Genomic DNA, 8,635 nt, shown 5'->3' with positions numbered 1-8,635 from the left:
GTCCCACTCCTCTGCAATGGCTGTGTGGAGTTTGTGGATACTGTCGGGAAATGGAACACGCTGTTGTACACGTCGATCCAGAGCATCCCAAACATGCTCAACGGGTGACATGTCTGAGTATGCAGGCCATGGAAGAACTGGGACATTTTCAGCTTCCAGGAATTGTGTACAGATCATGGGGCCATGCATTATCTTGCTGAAACATGTGGATGAATGGCACAATGGGCCTCAGGATCTCATCACGGTATCTTTGAGCATTTGAATTGCCATCGATAAAATGCAATTGTGTTTGTTGTCTATAGCTTATGCCTGCTCATACCATAACCCCTCCGCCACCATGGGGCATTCTGTTCACAATGTTGACATCAGCACACAGCTTGCCCACATGACGCCATACACATGGTCTGTGGTTGTGAGCCGGTTGGACGTTCTGGCAAATTCTCTAAAATGACATTGACCTCCAATGTCATTTTAGAGAATTTGCCAGAACGTCCAACCGGCTCACAACCACAGACCATGTGTATGGCGTCATGTGGGCAAGCTGTGTGCTGATGTCAACATTGTGAACAGAATGCCAGAGAAACCAGAGAAATGAAAATTAAATTATCTGGCAACAGCTCTGGTGGACATTCCTGCAGTCAGCATGCCAATTGCACCTGTGTAATAATCATGCTGTTTAATCCACTTCTTGATTTGCCACACCTGTCAGGTGGATGGATTATCTTGGCAAAGACGAAACGCTCACTAACAGGGATGTAAACAAATTTGTGTACAAAATTTGAGAGAAATAAGCTTTTTGTGTATGGAAAATTTCTGGCCTCTTTTATTTAAGCGCATGAAACAAACACTTTTACATGTTGTGTATTTTGTGTGTGTATATTGTATGCCAAAAAAAAAGGGAAATTATACTAATAAAATTGCTCAGAGAAAGATTTTGTTTATCGAGTAAAACATTCTCTCAAAGGTAGGGGTCAAAATTATTAAGACCCCTGTTTTCAATACCTTTTTAATACCTCACCTTGCGAGGATAACGACACTGAGCCTTTTTCTAACATGTTTAATGAGTTGGAGAACACATTTGGACGGATCTTAGACCATTCCTCCATACAGAATCCTTCCAGATCATAGATATCTGTTGTCTGCGCTTATGGACTACCCTCTTCAGTTCAAACCACAGGTTTTCAATTGGTTTCAAGTCTGGCGATTGCAGCCATAGCAAAATGTTGATTTTTGTGACCAATTACCATTTCTTTGTGGATTTTGAGCTGTGCTTGGTGTTATTGTTTTGGTGGAAGATCCACTTGCGGCTAAGTTTTAGCCTCCTGGTAGAGGCAACCTATAAGGGCACAAGGCGAGACCCAGATGCAGACAAGGGAGGCAGATGGTTTGAGTCTTTGATATTTATTATATCCGCAAGGGGTAGGCAAGAGTGGTCGTGGACAGGCAAAAAGTCAAAACCAGTTCAGAGTCCAGGAGGTACAGTGTGGCAGGCAGGCTCGAGGTCAGGGCAGGCAGAATGGTCAGGCAGACGGGTACAGCGTCCAGAAAACAGGCAAGGGTCAAAACCGGGAGGACTAGTAAAAGAGAATAGAAAAGGCAGGAGCACGCTGGTTGACTTGGAACATACAAGACGAACTGGCACAGAGAGACAGGGATAAATACACCAGGGATAACAAGCGACACCTGGAGGGGGTGGAGACAATAACAAGGACAGGTGAAACTGATCAGGGTGTAACACAACTGGGTTTTTGTCTAAAATATCCTGGTACTGGATAAAGTTCATGATGCCTTTGACTTTAACTAGGGCCCCAGGACAAGTGGAAGCAAACTAGCCCCATAAAATCAACCATAACATCATCCACCACCATATTTTACAGTAGGTATGGGGTTCTTGTCTGCTCATGCATTCTCATTTCGACACCAAACCCACCACTGGAGTGTGGCCCAAGAGCTCTATTTTCATGTCATGCCCCCTAGTTGATTCTCAATGTGAATTTACTGTGCCTTCAGAAAGTATTCACACCCCTTGACTTTTTCTACATTTTGTTGTGTTACAGCCTGATTTTAAAATTAATTACATTGAGATTTTTTTTGTCACTGGACTAGACACAATAACCCATAATGTCAAAGTGGAATTATTAAGTAAGCATTTTAAGATGAAATGTCTTGAGTCAAGTATTCAACCCCTTTCTTATGGCAAGCCTAAATAAGTTAAAGAGTAAATCTTTGGTTAACTTCTTAGTGATCCCTTCACGCGCCAATCCTGTTAACGGGATTGATTTGACAACACCCAGTGAAATAGCAGAGCACCAAATTCAAAAACAGAAATACTCATAATAATCATTCATGAATCATAAGAGTGTTATACATCGGTTTAAAGATGAACTTCTTGTTAATCCAGCCACAGTGTCAGATTTCAAAAAGGCTTTACAGCGAAAGCAAACCATGCTATTATCTGAGGACAGCACCCCATCAAACAAACACATGAAAATCACATTTCAACCCGCCAGGCGCGACACAAAAGTCAGAAATAACTATATAATTCATACCTTACCTTTGAAGATCTTCTGTTGGCACCCCAATATGTCCATTAAACATCACAAATGGTTATTTTGTTCTATCAATTCTGTCATTATATCTCCAAAATGTCAATTTATTTGGCGCGTTTGACTCAGAAAATACACCGGTTCCAACTCGCGCAACATGACTACAAAGTACCTGTAAACTTGATCCAAACATTTCAAACAACTTTCCTAATCCAATTTTTGGTGTTTATAAACGTAAATAATCCATACAATTTAAGACGGGATTAAACTGTGTTCAATACCGGACGAAAACAGTACACTTGGCTATCCACCCAGATAGGAAATGGCTACTTCTTCATTTCTCAAAGGAAAAACATCAACCAATTCCTAAAGACTGTTGACATCTAGTGGAAGCGATAGGAACTGCAAGCAAGTGCCTTAGAAATCTAGATCCACATAGAAAATACATTGAAAAAAGAGTGAACTCAAAAAAAAGAAATCCTGGATGGTTTGTCCTCGGGGTTTTACCTGCCAAATAAGTTATGTTATACTCACAGACATAATTTTAACAGTTTTTGAAACTTTTGAGTGTTTTCTATCCAAATCTACCAATTATATGCATATCCTAGCTTCTGGGCCTGAGTAGCAGGCAGTTTACCTTGGGCACACTTTTCATCCGGACGTGAAAATAGTGCCCCCTAGAATTAAGAAGTTTTAACAAGTCACATCTCATCTCTGTACCCCACACAAACAATTATCTGTAAAGGCCCCTCATTCGAGCAGTGACTTTCAAACACAGATTCAACCACAAAGACCAGGGATGTTTTCCATTGCCTCACAAAGAGGCGCACCTATTGGTAGATGGGTACATTTTTTTAAAGCAGATATTGAATATCCCTTTGATTATGGTGAAGTTATTATTTACACTTTGGATGGTTTATCAATACACCCAGTCACTACAAAGATACAGGCGTCCTTCCTAACTAAATTCTCGGAGAGGAATGAAACTGCTGAGTGATTTCACCATGAGGCCAATGGTGACTTTAAAACAGTTAGAGTTTAATGGCTGTAATAAGCGAAAACAGAGGATGGATCAACAACATTGTAGTTACTCCACAATACTAATCTAAATGACGGAGTGGAAATAAATATGCCTGTACAGAGTAATATATTTCAAAACATGCATCCTGTGTGCAACAAGGCACGAAAGTAATACTGCAAAAAATGTGTCAAAGCAATTCACTTTTTGTCCTGAATACAAAGTGTTATGTTTGGGGCAAATCCAATATAACACATTACTGAGTACTACTCCATATTTTCAAGCAATAGTGGTGGCTGCATCATGTTATGGGCATGCTTGTAATCGTTAAGAACTAGGGAGTTTTTCAGGATAAAAAATTAACTAAATGGAGCTCAGCACAGGCATAATCCTAGAGGAAAACCTGGTTCAGTCTGCTTTCCATCAGACACTGGGAGAGGTTTTCACCTTTCAGCAGGACAATAATCTAAAAAACAAGTCCAAATCTACACTGGAGTTGCTTACCAAGAAGACAGTGAATGTTCCTGTGTCCGAGTTACAGTTTTGGCTTTAATCCGCTTGAAAATCTATAGACCTGAAAATGGTTGTCTAGCAATTATCAAGAACAACCAATTTGACAGAGCTTGAAGAATTTTGAAAAGAGTAGTTGGCAAATGTTGCACAATCCAGGTGTGGAACACTCTTAGAGACTTACCCAGAAAGACTCCGCTGTAATCTCTGCCAAAGGTGCTTCTACAAAATACTGAATCAATATTTATGTCAAATAGATATTCATGTGTTTCATTTTCAATAAATGTGCAAAAACTTCTAAAAACATGTTTTCCAGTTTTACAAACATGTTTCATTATGGGGTAGTGTGTGTAGATAGGTGATATAAATATTTTGTTCATTTTGAATTCAGGCTGTAACAAAAACATTTGGAATAAGTCAAGGGGTATGAATAATTTTTTTATTGACCCAGTGCCTGAATATACACTACTGGTCAAAAGTTTTAGAACACCTACTCATTCAAGGGTTTTTCTTTATTTTTAATTTTTTTTACATCATAGTGAAGACAACTATGAAATAACACATTGAATCATGTAGTAACCAAAAAAGTGTAAAACAAATCAAAATATATTTGATATTTGATATTCTTCAAATAGCCACCCTTTGCCTTGATGACAGATTTGAACACTCCTGGCATTCTCTCAACCAGCTTCATGTGGTAGTCATCTGGACTGCATTTCAATTAACAGGTGTGCCTTGTTAAAAGTTAATTTGTGGAATTTCTTTCCTTCTTAAAATGGATTTGAGCCGATCAGTTGTGTTGTGACAAGGTAGGGGTGGTATACAGAAGATAGCCATATTTGGTAAAAGACCAAGTCCATATTATGGCAAGCCCATATACAGGTCTTAAAAATGCAAGTTTAATTTGATCGAGTTAACTCAATGTGTTGAATTAGGTTCATGGGGGTTTATTCAGATCTTTGTAGTTTTGTGGTTGTGAATCCAGGGCCATATTCATAAAACATCTCAGAGTAGGAGTGCTGATCTAGAATCATTTTTGCCTTTTAGATCATATTGAATAAGATTACATGAACAGGACCTGGACCTGATCCTAGATCAGCACTCCTACTCTGATATACTTTATGAACACTCCTCTTCCTCAGGTCTGGTGTCTATGTCCACGTTGACCCTGCTGGCATACGAGCGGTACAACGCGGTGTGTAAGCCCATGGCAGGCTTCAAGATGAACGTACGTCGGAGCTAACAGGGGCTCCTGGGTGTCTGGCTGTTCTGTTTGTGCTGGGCTGTGGCCCCGCTGCTGGGCTGGAGCTCTTACGGCCCCGAGGGGGTCTAGACATCCTGCTGTCTGGGCTGGGTAGGAGAGGTCTCTATAATGTCATATAACTTGTTATAAGCATGTATGAACCTTTTATCATGCTGGAGCTCCCACCCCAAGGGCGTCCAGACATCCATCCTGGGCTGGGAGAGAAGAGGTCTGTAACACTTTATTAAAAGGCTTGGTAACTTTATATAAGCATGAGCCTTTATAATGTCTTGTAACAACACATTTGTCCAGACACCCTGCTTCCTTGGCTGGCAGGACTGGTTGGTAACACTGAGTACTTTTCAGACCTTTTATTGAAAAGGTAAGGCAGTGTAGATTAGAATGAGGAAAGTGAGGAGAGTTTGCCACGAGCGCATGTAGGCTATGTGTTGAAGGTCATGGTTGGTAACACTTCTTAAAGCATCCAGGTATAATGTCTTATAACAGGGCTTATAATGTGTTATGTCTCTCTAGGTCCTGGAGCAACTACAGCTACCTCGTCCGCTACACACTGCTGTGCTTCCTCCTGCCTGTAGCCATCATCATCTACTGCTACACCAAGGTCCTCACATCCATGAGCAAGGTACACATAAATATTGTCCATCAGTCAGCTCCACAACTCTCTCTGTCTATATGCTGTTGCAATTGAGCTGGGGATGAGGTCAAGTCCCCATGTCCCTTAGAGCCCTCACTGTGTTCTACAGGAGCACCATCGAGAGCATACTGTCGGGCTGCATCACAGCCTGGTACGGCAACTCCACAAATGCGGACCGCAAGGCGCTTAAGAGGGTGAAGGGATGTAAACAAATGTGTGCACAACATTTGAGAGAAATACGCTTTTTGTGCGTATGGAACATTTCTGGGATCTTTTATTTCAGCTCATGAAAGATGGGACCAACACTTTACATGATGCGTTTATGTTTTTGTTCGGTAGTTCAGGGCCTCCGGAGGGAAATCAACTGTGTTCTACTGTATGCTCACTAATATGTGAATGATGGTAGCCCTGTCCGGTTTCTCTCCCTCTTCTTCCAGCTGAAGAGGAGCTCCAGTGTGGAGCTCCAGGAGAATACTTTTTGTAGTGGAAAATGAAACATTTGTGTTTCTTATTGGACAGTTCCATGTAGTTCCTCCTTTTTTCAGTCTGTTTTCTTCCGGTAGATACCTAATGAACACAACCCTGTCGTGGGGTGTTGTCTTCTTTTTCATCTTTCTATTCCTCTCCTTCCTCCTTCTCCCCCAGCTGAACCGTACTGTGGCGTTGCAGGGAGGGCGTCCCAGCCTGGAGGAGAATAAGCGAGATGTGAGGATGGTGTTGACCATGATCGAGGCTGCCTTCATCTGCTGGTCTACTCTACACAGCCCTGTCCGTGGTGGTGGACCCAGAGCTCCACATCCCTCCACTGTTGGCTACCATGCCTATGTACTTTGCCAAGACCAGTCCTGTCAACAACCCTATAATCTATTTCCTAAGTAACAAGCAGGTATGTGTAGGAGTGCCAGAAAAACACTAGAGTGAGGACACGCCACATCAATTGAGTTTCTAGATTATTGAAGGAGACTGCTATATATCAGTTCCAGTGGAGGCTCCTCAGAGGAGGAAGGGAAGGACCACCTTCCTTAGTGAATTTCATAAAAATGTACATGGTAAAACATTTATGAAGTTATAATTGTTAGATAAAACTATATTAAATATAATCACGTCACCAAATAACTGATTGAAACACAGTCTACATTATCCCGAACAGCACTCTGAAGGGTAGCACCATGGTGTAGCTGGAAGACAGCTAGCTTCCGTTCTCCTCTGGGTACATTGACTTCAATACAAAACCTAGGAAGCTCATGATTCTCACCCCCTTCCATAAACTTACACAGTAATTATGACAACTTCCGGAGGACGTCCTCCAGAGCTCTTCCAGCATGAACTGACATGTTGTCCATCCAATCAAACGATCAGATAATGAATCTAGTACTGAAAGCATACGCTACAGCTAGCTAACGCGGCAGTGTATAAAATGAGGTGAGTAGTTGACTCAAAGAGAGAAGGACAATAGTTAAACAGTTTTTAACAAATGCATTTCTTTCAAAATGAAGGAGAAGCAAGAGAGAAAGAGAGAAACTTTCAGTTTCACTTACTTAGCAAGCAGGTACAGCTAGCTAGTTTAGCCTACTGAAACACCCTGCTCAAACAGAGGGATTATATGTTAGCTAGCTGGCTATGACTCTCCAACACAACACTGGAACTCTTCCAAGTCAAGGTAAGCTTTTGGTATTACTAATGTATTGCCCCTTGTGCACGCCGGTGTAACTGCTTACTGACTGTACACTAACGTTACTGCATGATTGTAGCAGATTTACTAACAAGCTATGGTGACTATGACATTACTTTAGCTAATATGGTGACAACGATGTAGGCTGTTTGTAGAGGTTTGGCTGGGAAAGGTTGTTTCGCATGGTCACATACAGCTGATTTGTTGTGCATTGAAGTCCACAAGTGAAGGGAAGATAAGGAATACAACGTGGCTGTTAACTCTGTTTACGTGTGATCAGGGGTGTATTCATTCCGCCGATTCTGTTTCTTAACTATATCACTATATTATCTACATTCAGGCAAGAGTGTGCAAGGCGGTATTTAATGTCGCTGTCTGTCACCTCAAATCTCTCGACCTGTGTGCTCCTACATTGTATACTTTCATTCATAGGCTAGGTTGTAGCAACCTCATGATGGGTTTAGGGAACATTTTGGTTTCATGTAGTAGCCTAAACCTATTGATGTTACATTGAGCTGGGTGAATGGAATCTGAATGACAGTCATCCAATATGCTGTAATAGAAATAAGGCCATGCTCATGATTTTTTCCCCCCCTCGTCTCAAATGGCACTGACCGCCGCTGATCAGTTCCCTGTGGTCTTAATTTCAATTATGATATACATTTAAATTTAGGTTATTAAGTAGATGACATTCTTATCCAGAGCGATTTACAATCAGTAATGTCTTGTGGATTGTCTGGTGTATTGAAGATTGTATGAATTTATTCATAGGATTTTTACCAGACATTTTGTACGTGGTTTGCAAACAGTTGGCATCTGTCTGTACTCCCTGTAGTTCCGTGATGCCACTCTAGAGGTCCTCTCCTGTGGGCACTGCATCCACCACAGCCCGGCCACCGACACCCTCACCATGCACTCAATGACCCTGATGAGCACCGTGGGCACAGGGAGCCGAGGGATCAGCATCCACAGCAAGGTGCTGCCTCTGTGA

At 41.6% G+C, this 8,635-nt stretch overlaps 1 pseudogene; it reads left to right on the top strand.

Moving 5' to 3' along the window:
• The first annotated feature begins 1,516 nt into the window (after nucleotides 1–1,516).
• On the top strand, nucleotides 1,517–8,635 carry LOC139539360 (pinopsin-like; annotated as a pseudogene).

The sequence above is a fragment of the Salvelinus alpinus genome, chromosome 15 (genome assembly GCF_045679555.1).
Source record: "Salvelinus alpinus chromosome 15, SLU_Salpinus.1, whole genome shotgun sequence".
Classification (NCBI taxonomy): domain Eukaryota; kingdom Metazoa; phylum Chordata; class Actinopteri; order Salmoniformes; family Salmonidae; genus Salvelinus; species Salvelinus alpinus.
Note: the sequence above shows the minus strand (reverse complement) of the source record. Positions and strands in the feature narration are given on the sequence as shown.